Raw genomic sequence first — 10,711 nt, forward strand, 5'->3', positions numbered from 1 at the left:
GGAGAGGTGCCTGAGGACTGGAGGAAAGCAAGTGTCCCTCCTATCGCCAAGAAGGGCAGGAAGGAGGACCCAGGGAGCTACAGGCTGGTCAGCCTCACTTCCATTCCTGTGAAGGTGATGGGAGTAACTATTCCTGGAAACCATTTCCAGATGCACAAAGGACCAGAAGGTGATTGGAGAAGCCAGCATGGATTCACCGAGGGGAAGTCATGCCTGACCAAAACTGATAAACTTCTATGATGAAATGAACTGGTCTGGTGGTTGAGGGGAGAGCAGTGGGTATTGTCTACCTAGGCTTGAGTAAGGTTTTTTGACGCTGTGTCTCCTGTAAAATACTTCATTAGCTTTTGTATGAGTATGTGCTGGAACAAACAGACAGTGAGGCGGACTGAAAATTGGCTGAGTGGCCAGTGGCCCAGACTGTGGGTGATCAGTGGCATGAATTCTAGTTGGACACCAGTGACTAGCCCTGTACCTCAGGGGGTCAATACTGGGTCCAGTCCTGGTCAACATCTTTGTTAATGATCTGGATGACGGGTCAGAGTGTACCCTCAGCAAGTCCTTCAGAGGACACAACACTGGGAGGAGTGGCTGATGCACCAGAGGGTTGTGCTACCATCCAGAGGGACCAGGACAGGCTGGAGAAATGGGCTGATGGGAACCTCGTACAGTTCAACAAGGTCCTGCACCTGGGGAGGAACAACCCCAGGCACCAGTACATGCTGGGGGTCACCCAGCTGGAAAGCAGCTTGTCAGAAAAGGACCTGGGGGGTCCTATTGGACAGCAGGTTGAACAGAGCCAGCAAGGTGCGCTTGCTGAAAAGAAGCCAAATGGTATACTGGGCTTGCATTAGGAGGAGCACTGCCAGCAGGTTGAGGGAGGTAATCCTTCCCCTGTACTCAGCACTGGTGAGGCCCCACATGGAGTCCTGTGTCTAGTTCTGGGCTCCTTAGTACAAGAAGAGAGACACAGAGCTACTAGAGAGAGTCCAACAAGGGGCCACGAAGATGATTAAGGGACTAGAGCATCTCTCCTATGAGGAAAAGCTGAGAGAGCTGAGACTCTTTAGCCTAGGAAAGAGAAGGCTCGGGGGGGGGGGGGGAGGGGGAATCTCATCAGCGAATATAAATACCTGAAGGGAGGGTGAAAACAAGATGGAGCCAGGTTCTTTTCAATGGTGTCCAGTGACAGGACAATGGACACAAGCTGAAACACAGGAGGTCCCACCTGAGAATCAGTAAACAGTTTTTCACTGTGAATCATTCCATGATTCTATGAACAGACAGGGACCCCAAGACAGAAGTGCATGCACATGTAGACACTTGGCTTTTGAGGCAAGCCACAGTGTCCTTAAGTATTCTGTGAGTAAGAGTCCACACCCTTAAATAATACACCCAAGACCGGTTAAGAAAAAAAGGCTCTAGTTTCTTTCAAAGACAGAGGGAGATACACAAGTTAGAGCTACTGCCAAAGCTCACGGTTTGGCTTCCAGCCTTGTTGCATGTCAGATGAGCAGTTGTGCTGGTCCCTTCTGCATAGAATCACTATAAAAGCATTACCTTTGTGTGCTGTCCCCAGACTGCTGAGCACATCCCATGCTTAGTTTGCAACCCATCACGTTTCCATCCAAGACCCAAATCTCATCCATACCAAATGTCATGTTTCTTCCCCCCGCTCATTTCCCAGACAAAGTATTTGCTAAGGGACAGACTGTCCTTTCCATGCTACAGCAGTAATAACTTTGTCCCTCTCAATAAACAGGAGTAATGACCCAAACAGAGCCAGAGCCAATAGCTCTTAACTCCCACAAACCAGAAAAGCTTCCAGTAGGTGAAGCTGGCAAAGACTCACAACAACATTATAGAAGCGAGAGAACCAAGAAGCTCCTATGGGAAGAGCAAAGCCTGATTTCCAAAAGAAACTACCCAGTGAAAGTAGCGACAGCCATAAAGGCTTTCTACTGAGACATGTAGTAGGTCTGACAGTCTCCAGAACCAGTTATAATACTAGTAAGATGTAGTTAACCACTTCACCTCCTGGCCATCTCATTGACTGATTACCTCCAAGTCCCCAGAGATGTTTAAGTTAAAATGCAATTTCATTCTGTTCCATGTTCCACCCACCTCATGCAAATGTCTGGTTCTGGCACAATACCAAACAGATGAAAAAAAACCACCTGGTTAAATCAGATTAGAAGAGTTGCAAATAGTCTGAATTGCACCATACATACTAAAACATATGTACCCACAGGTGTAGTGGAATGAAGCTGGGTTAATTAGCATTGATAATATACAACTGTGGGTTGGCAATGTAGATAACTTAATCAGCCACAGCTGCACCTTAAGTGGTTGAGAGCCAATGAAGAGGGAGCAGCCAAGAAAGGGAGAGGAGGAAGAAGCAGAGAGAAGGGAGAGAACACGTGCCCTGGGTGAGGTGAAGGCAGCAGAGGGACTGTATGAAGAGTATGCTGGATGAGATGGTAAAAGACTTTGTTGCAGCTTGATAGTTTGGAGAGTGCTGCGACACACAGGCACCTAAAGCAGGACTTGTTCCCCAACAGCTTCAAAAAAGTTCACATCTCTTCCCATTTCTATATACGAAATATGCCCTTATCTCCCCAAAAGGGGATCATTTTTGCAGCACTTGTAAGCTCAATATCAGCATCACACTAAGGCCAGCTACAGTGCTTTCAGTCAGCACGGAATGCAGGTCACTGGTCTCCTGAGCCAACACACACCACACACACAAAGGTCAACATCCTTACACAGGTAGTCTCTCATTTGCCATCTTGCAAGACTCAGTCTAAGGGCACATGGGCACCCTACTCTCTCTTAAGCAGAGGAAGCAGAAGCAAGCCACATCTGAGCTCTGAGGTGCAAATTCATAGGAGAGCACGCCAAATTCCATATGTGTTTTCTATTCATAGATGTAGCCTCTCTACAAAAGATTGTCACAGGCTGTGCCTCATTTTTTGGGAAAACAAACTTCTCTCACACAAATGCACAGTATTCAACAGACTTCTTGTGAATGTCAGGTATGCCAAATGCTAGGGCCCTCTTTTCTGAAGCAGTGGTCTTAAGGTAGGAAATTATGTGATATCCCATCCAGGCTCCCCTTGAAATGTTCTCAAAGGCTATTTTCACTTTAGCCCACAGCATTATGAAAATAAACATCATTATTTTGAAAGTAACAAAAATATAATTCTGGGAAACATTCTTTCAATGAAGAACACTTCCCTGCAAATACTCATTGGCAGAATGCTAGAACAGCATTCCCCCAATCGCTGTTTGGCATTATTTCTAAGCTAACAAAATCTAACACATTTGTGATTCTTAGAGGAGTTAATGCAGTAACTAAATTTAATTTTAAATGTAAGCCAGATTCTATCTAATTACTCAGATTCTAATAATAAACATGGACAGTAAGAGTTCACAGGGCTTTCCAAGTGCTTTATGTAAAAGAAGAATGGAGTTTGCAAACCCTGCAATGTAAACATCTTCAATAGACCAGCTTTTTAAATAAAATTAATATTCATTGAGATACTGCTTTTTAAGCAAGCCTTTTCTAGAAATTCAGTGCATGTACCTATGAAACAATAAGATTACATGCTTTAATCACTTGCTACATGCACTGCACAGAATATGCACTTAAAAAAAAAAAAAAAAAAAAAGCGTTTACATAAATCACCCAAGGTTTTACCTCTGCATACAGTTGTGAAGGGACAGTTTCATTCCAGAATTTCTTCTACAGCTATCTGGATAATACATCATCATCAAAGAATCAACTGAACAACAGCCCTTAAAATGCTTTATTGAACTGAGTCTTTTTGTAATGTGCAGAAGATGTGTCTGAAAAGACTGCAGTTTGATTTTTAGGGCTTTTTTTTAACATCCTCAACAATCAATTAAAAATTAATCTTTATTGAGGGTAACTCCTGAGATAACCATAAGACTTTGTTCTCTTAAAACATTTTCTGTTGCAGAGACTAAAAGACAAACAACGCTAATACAGTACAAAATGGAAACAATCAGAAACTGAGAACTGAGAAAATAAGAATGGAACTCGAATGTCAACCTATGGGGGTAGCTTCTTTTGTTGCTGTTATCTTAGATGAACATACATATCACAGTTTCTCTTAGGAACATCATCAGGTTTTCAAGTCTAATTTTCAGAAGTTGTGTGCATTTTTATCTTTATAAGCTAACTTTACATTCCAAATAATTAAAGCCTTGCTGTCCCTTGCTTTGGGGCTATTATAATAATCCATACCAAAAAAACTTATAGGATTAACAGTATAGGCAAATGGGTAGCATGACTCAATTAAACAGGCTTTATTTTTTATGTCAGAAATATAACCCAAAACCCCAATAAATAAAAGTTGATAGGAATTAGCATTAAAAAATCCAACTGTAACATATGGAGATATCTGGGAAGTCAAATCCTCAAGCTCTCCTGACACTAAGGAGTCTCTGCAAACTATGAAGCAAGTACATAAATAACTCAAAATGATAAGGACTGTGAAGGCTTAGAACCTTTAAGACAACATAATCCAGGTTAACTCCTCCCCCCCCCCCTCCCCCCCCAACAGCAGACATAGGAATCATTTACACCTAAATAAAGTATGTTTAACATAAAAAGGAAAACTTTAAAGAAAGGTGAGGAAAAAAAAAGTGGGTTTAGGGCACACAGAAGCCCTTTGTGGTAGATTCCAGTAGTGGCCCTTGGTTTTTGTCTCCTACAGGTGAATACAAAGTTCGATTCCACATGGATATGATGTCTAACAGGGCAACATACTGGTCATAGTATAGCAAAATGTCACACTCTGGAAGCAAAAACATAGCCCGCTGCAGAGTTTGCATCAATACGCAGGGAGATCACATAAAAAGGTCACTGGTCATGTGTTACTCAAAAGGCTACTTCACAGCCACGAACTGCTAGCGAGCATTAATTTTTTTTTTTTTTTTTTTTTTTTTGTCACATTACCTTTGAATAATGGGAAAGCTTTGGGATTTTATAGTTTTACTCCTTGTACTTACATTTTTTAAATGACAAGGTCACTAAAACTCATGCACGCTGCAAAAAAAATCATGCTGTAGTTAAGGTAAACCATCCAAGCAATTTTTATTCATTAATATTCATAAATACACACAGCAGCTTCATTAGAGATTTTTCATTTTTTCCTCTTCAGTTTGAATGTGGAGTATTAGGGAGAGCTGTTTGCACGTCAAGCTACAGGACGCAGAGCTTTTTCTCTGCAACCGATATTTACCTGCTAAAAGTAAAAATTGGTTAAGTGGAAATGATTATCATATATATATTTTCTCTCTTCCTTTGAATGTACACAACGTAACAAGAGTGACAGACCTGAAATTACAATCACCAAAACAAACCCAAAATAGTTGTTGTCCACTTTCATTGGCAAATACAGCACAGAGGACATTGTCTGCAAAGTGGGATGCCATCAAAGAGGAGGCTCATTTCCTTTACTATTCTCTTTTAAATTTAGGTTTTCTAAAGCAACATCTAGAGGCATAATATCTACACAGCCCATAGCACCAAAATCAGCAATCTCTCCCCGTTCTTCCTCATCTGAGGAGGAACTTTCTTCCCGCATCAAAGTGGACAGTAGAAGCTCTTGAACAAACAAGCTGCGGTCTGCCCGTTCACTTTCCTTTGACTGACGCTCTGCTTCTGACATCTTAGGATCATTCAACCTGCATGGCATCACAGAAAGAGAGAAGACAGGACATGTAGTATCATCAACAAAATGAGCTTTCACTAACTGCCTAAACAGCTGTACTGATGCATGCTGAACAACATCTGAAAGCCGTTCCTTTGAGAAACAATATAGGTACTGCTGCACTTCTCTTGACACGCACAGATCTGACAACACCTGACACTCCTGATGCAAGAATCCAGACGTTTAACAAACTTGTTCCTAGATGCTTCAAAAAACTTCACAAAAGTAGACTCTAAGGCTGAAGGAAAAAAATAGCTATTTCTGAAGTTTCTTTCCCTTCAGAGGGGTTTTGTTTTAAGGGATGTTAAAATTCTCTAGTCATCCCTTAAGTGCTCATTTTGTCCCCAGGACAACTTCTAAATGCAAGCATGACACAAAATACATTACCACACACATAATGCCCAGAGATTCCCAAAGCACGGTACATCATTCACTTCACTTATCAATGCATGCACCATCACCTAATAGAAGCAAGGGAAATTGCTTGCTTCAGTTCTATCCTAGCTCACAAGATCAGTGACTGACATTTGCAGATACTTTCATTAAAGTTATTATTTTAAAAAAGTTTTAGATTGAGATATTATCACAAGCTTTGATAAAAATCAGTGTGACAGCAATAACTTGTCCCAACCCAGGTTTCTAGACACAGAAACTGTTTAAATCCCCGCGCTCTTTCTCAACATGTAATTGAAAATCAGAAAATCACACCCACCCACCCTTGAATGCAGAAAAAAAAAATCAATATTCTAAACCTCCTAAAAGAGCTAGAATGAGAGTGGACAACTCTTCTATAGCAGAATGGACTAGATGATCATTGTAGGTCCCTTCCAACTAAACCATTCTACTCTATAGAACTATAGGATCTAACTATACTTTATGAAACAGATATGTATTCTGCTTATTAATAGCACAATCCTTATTTGCTTTTTTCATCCAAAATACTTTGCATATAAACCTCTATTCAACCTTCAGCCTTCATTAAGGATTCATTCCCTATTACATAAAACTACCTTTAAAGTTCTCTCCCCTCACATTATCAGCATAAAAATCTGAAGCATATTATTGTAAAGGCTCTTGTTTTATCAGAAGTAGTAGGGTAAACAAGCATGGTTTACCAAAGTAATATCCCTTATGTTTCTCTTCAAATTTGGAAACAGCAAGTAATATTTATTCATTGCCTAGGAACAAACACACAAGCAGGGTCGAAAAGGAGAAGTTAGAAATGCAAACAAAAGCATACTATCTCAACTACAAACTTCATTAGGGATCTGGCAGAAGAAGTGCCATGGCTGGAACTGTAAGCAGCTCATGCAGCCATAGCTCAAATTCTAAGACTAATCTCCTTTCCAAGTTCTGCAGAAAACAACTAATTCATATTCCAATATAAATCTTTAAATACATTCCTAGGGACGTGTTGAAGCAGAAGGCTTGGACACAACTTATACGACCAATGTGATCAAGTTAGTGCCACCTTATTAATAGACGCACCGCAATTTATACTCTACAGGTGCTATTAATAGACCCACACCAATTTATACCCCCAGCTAAAAATACACACACTACGCAGGCTTTGTTATGTAAAAGGTGATAGGTTAAAACTACTTGTTCACACGCTTCCACCTCCCCTATGATTGGTCCCAGTGTGGTGCCCACACGCTGCTCCCCCCTTGTGCAGGCATCCTGTTTTTTCTCATCTTTCTGTCCAACTCTCTTATCTCTCTGCCAGTACACAGTTTCTTTGTCTCCCTTGGCCTTGCATATGTCCTTCACAACACCTGCAGCTTGTTACAGCTTTGGCCTGCTTGGCCTGCTATTACAACAAAGTTACTTGGTCTGGATTGCTCATAATATGTCCGTTGTCTTCCAGCCACTCCACAAATCCCTCTTTTTGTTTTTGAGTGATCCAGACCCCTTTTATTATTCTGTTCATAATTCTCATATAGCAATTCCACACACAGCCCAATATCATTAAAAAGATTACAATGGCAATTAATACCGCTATCCCATGCAGAAACAAATCTTTTAACCATTCAGTAATTCCTAAACTCTGTAGTCAGTCCATTAACCCATTCTCAGTCTTTATGGCCTGTACATTTTTTCTCAACTCAGCAAGCTGCTTATGAATAGAGTTTGAGTGATCAGTCAAATTCATAAAACACTTTCCTTAGCGCTGTTCACCATAGGCTACTCTCTACTCTTCATGCTGTTTCCTTATCTTCTAGAGGTGAGATCACATTCTTTCTTTCTTTCTGTCTCATCCTATTTTCTCCTCATACTCCCTCAAAGTTATTTAACTCTTTGCTGCAGGATCTCAGCTGCACATCGTCAAAGCAAGACCAAAACTGCACATTATCAATGTCAAAACAACCCACTGTCTCTGTTCTCTACAATTCTATAATTTCCCCCTTTTTGTTTTTGAACAGCTAATACCATGTTTTTCATGTTCTGCAGGGCCCTTGCAAACATGACGGCAACCAAGGTAATAGCAAACAAACAATACTGCCAATTGAGTGAATTGATACAAAAAAGGCTGACATTTTCTGATTTTGATAACATGTTGCTGCAATGGGGCGCCTAAAATCCATGCAGCACATAACATCAAAACAAAACAAACACAATTCCCATTACCTGTCTCTTTCTGCTCATTGTCATAACACTGGGCATCCTTAGTTGCTGGAAAGGAATACATGGGTTGAAGTCAGCTCAAGACAGTTGCTCTCTTCAAAGTTGAATTTGCTGGTTGTTCGATTTTTATACTCTGTGTTGGGCTGAGACACATATACCCTTCCCCCATGTAAGTCTGGCTGTCTCAAGGGAGATAATACTTTCTATTGATTATTTTAGGGAAGGCCATTTACATAACCAGTTGACCCACTCAACTGATACAGCCATTTATCTGGAGCAAAGGTGACCCTCTGGTCCCCTTGGTCTTAAGAAAGTTCAGATAAGTTCAGCTTCCTTTACAATAGCTGTGGTTATTTCCTGTATTCTTTTCTGAGCTTCATGAGCACATCATCCTTGCCTATCTTCTCTGAGCCTTCTTCTGTTGTAGGGGTTCCTTAATCAGTCACAACATGGCAATGTTTTGGTAGTGGGAGGTCTGCATGGGTGGCCTCTGTGGAAAGAGGTCAGGGGCTGCCCTGTGCCAGGCACAGCCAGTCCCAGCTGGTTTGGCAACAGACCCACTGCAGATCAAAGCTGAGCCAATAAATCTGTGAAAACACATTTAAGAAAGGGGGGGGGAGGGGGGAGAGGGGAGAGAGCAGACAGAGAGAGAAGAGGGGGGAACCCAAAAGAGAAACGGCAGAGGGAACACCAAGGGCTGAGAAGGAGAGGGAAGTGTTCCACGGTGCTGGAGCAGATATTCGCTGCAGCCCATAGAGGACCAATACCCAAGACCAGGGGTCCTCAAACTTTTTAAACAGGAGGCCGGTGCGTGAATGAAGTGGCAGGCAGGCATCTGCGGCTGCTTGGTTTCCCCCCCCAACCCCCCGGCGGGGGGGGGGGGGGGGGGGGGGGGGCGGGGGGGTTCTGTAAATACCAGGGGCTGGATTGAGAAACCTGGGGGGGCTGTATCCGGCCCGCGGGCCTTAGTTTGAGGACCCCTGCCCAAGAAGATGGATATTTCTTGAAGGAACTGAAGCCCAAGGAGAACTCACACTGAAGATCTTTACCCTGAAGGACCGCACCCTGTGGGAGAGCCCACACCAGAGTAGGGGAAAAGTGTGAGAGGGAAGGAGCAGCAGACAGAAACTGCTATGTACTGACTGTAACCCCCCAGTATCCCCCTGCACCGCTCAGCAAGGTGGGGCAGGGTAGAAGATATCAGAGTGAAGGAGTCAAGTTGAGTCTAGGAGAGGAAGGAGAGGAAAGGTGTTGTTTTGATTCTTGTCTTTGTTTCTCACTATCCAAATCTTTTTTAATTGGCAATCTCCCCCCCCCCCCCCCCCCCCCCCCCCCAAGTTGAGTCTGTTTTGCCCATGACAGTAACTGGTAAACAATCTCTGTGTTTATCTCAACCTATGAGCTTTCTTACCCTATTTTCTCCCCTGTCCTGCTGAGGAGGGGGAATGAATGTGCAGCTGGGTGGGCATTTAGCTGTTAGCCAAGACTAACTCACCATATTAACCATATCCCAAACCTATAACTCGGCAGGACTGCCTTAAGCCCCTTACACATGCCAAGTATGAAAGCCTCTCCTGTCATGCTGTCCCCTAGACATATCTGCTCTGCCTTCTGCACTTTCATTTCTCTTCAGGTTGTAGTAACCCCCAGCAACATACCTAGCTTACAGTCCTCCTCAGTATGTTAGCAAGCCTTTTTGCAAAGACACTCTTGCCCCACTGTCAAATGTATCCCATCCCTGCTCAGTAGTCCTCACTCCTCAAACAGGGTCAAATAGTTATAGAAGTCAAACATCTATCAGTGTGATACCAGCCCCACAACCAGATGTTGATCTGCTGAATGAATCTGGTTCTACGTGAGCCTTTCCCCTTCACTGACAGGACTGAGAAGACACCATCTGAGCTCCCATGCCCTTTACCCTCATCCCGAGCTCTGTAGTCACTCTTGATATGCTTTGGGATACCCTTGACAGTACTATTCCTGCCTACATGGAAGAACAGTATCCTAGTTTCAGCTGGGATAGAATTAATTTTCTTCTTAGTAGCTCATACAGTGCTGTGTTTTGGATTTAGTATGAGAATAATGTCAATAACGCACTGATGTTTTTATTTGTTGCTGGGTAATGTTTATACTAAATCAAGGACTTTTTGGTTTCTTGGGCCCTGCCAGCGAGAGGGCTGGAGGGGCACAGGAAACTGGGAGGGGACACAGCCAGGACAGGTGACTCAAACTAGCCGAAGGGATATTCCATACCATATGACATCATGCTGAGTATATAAACTAGAAGAAGAAGGAAGGGGGGGGGACATCTGGCATTATGGTGTTTGTCTTCCTGAGTAACCCTT

The 10,711-nt window shown here is 42.7% G+C and overlaps 1 long non-coding RNA gene across 1 annotated transcript; it reads right to left on the reverse strand.

Annotated features, from left to right (window-relative positions):
- Positions 1 to 5,097: 5,097 nt before the first annotated feature.
- On the reverse strand, positions 5,098 to 7,010 carry LOC121080529. The gene is made up of 2 exons (XR_005825404.1): positions 6,857 to 7,010; positions 5,098 to 5,715 (listed from the first exon to the last, which is right to left on the reverse strand). It is a non-coding gene; the product is annotated as an uncharacterized LOC121080529 (long non-coding RNA).
- Between the last annotated feature and the right edge of the window lie 3,701 nt (positions 7,011 to 10,711).

This window comes from Falco naumanni, chromosome W (assembly GCF_017639655.2).
Source record: "Falco naumanni isolate bFalNau1 chromosome W, bFalNau1.pat, whole genome shotgun sequence".
In the NCBI taxonomy this organism is placed as follows: Eukaryota; Metazoa; Chordata; class Aves; order Falconiformes; family Falconidae; genus Falco; species Falco naumanni.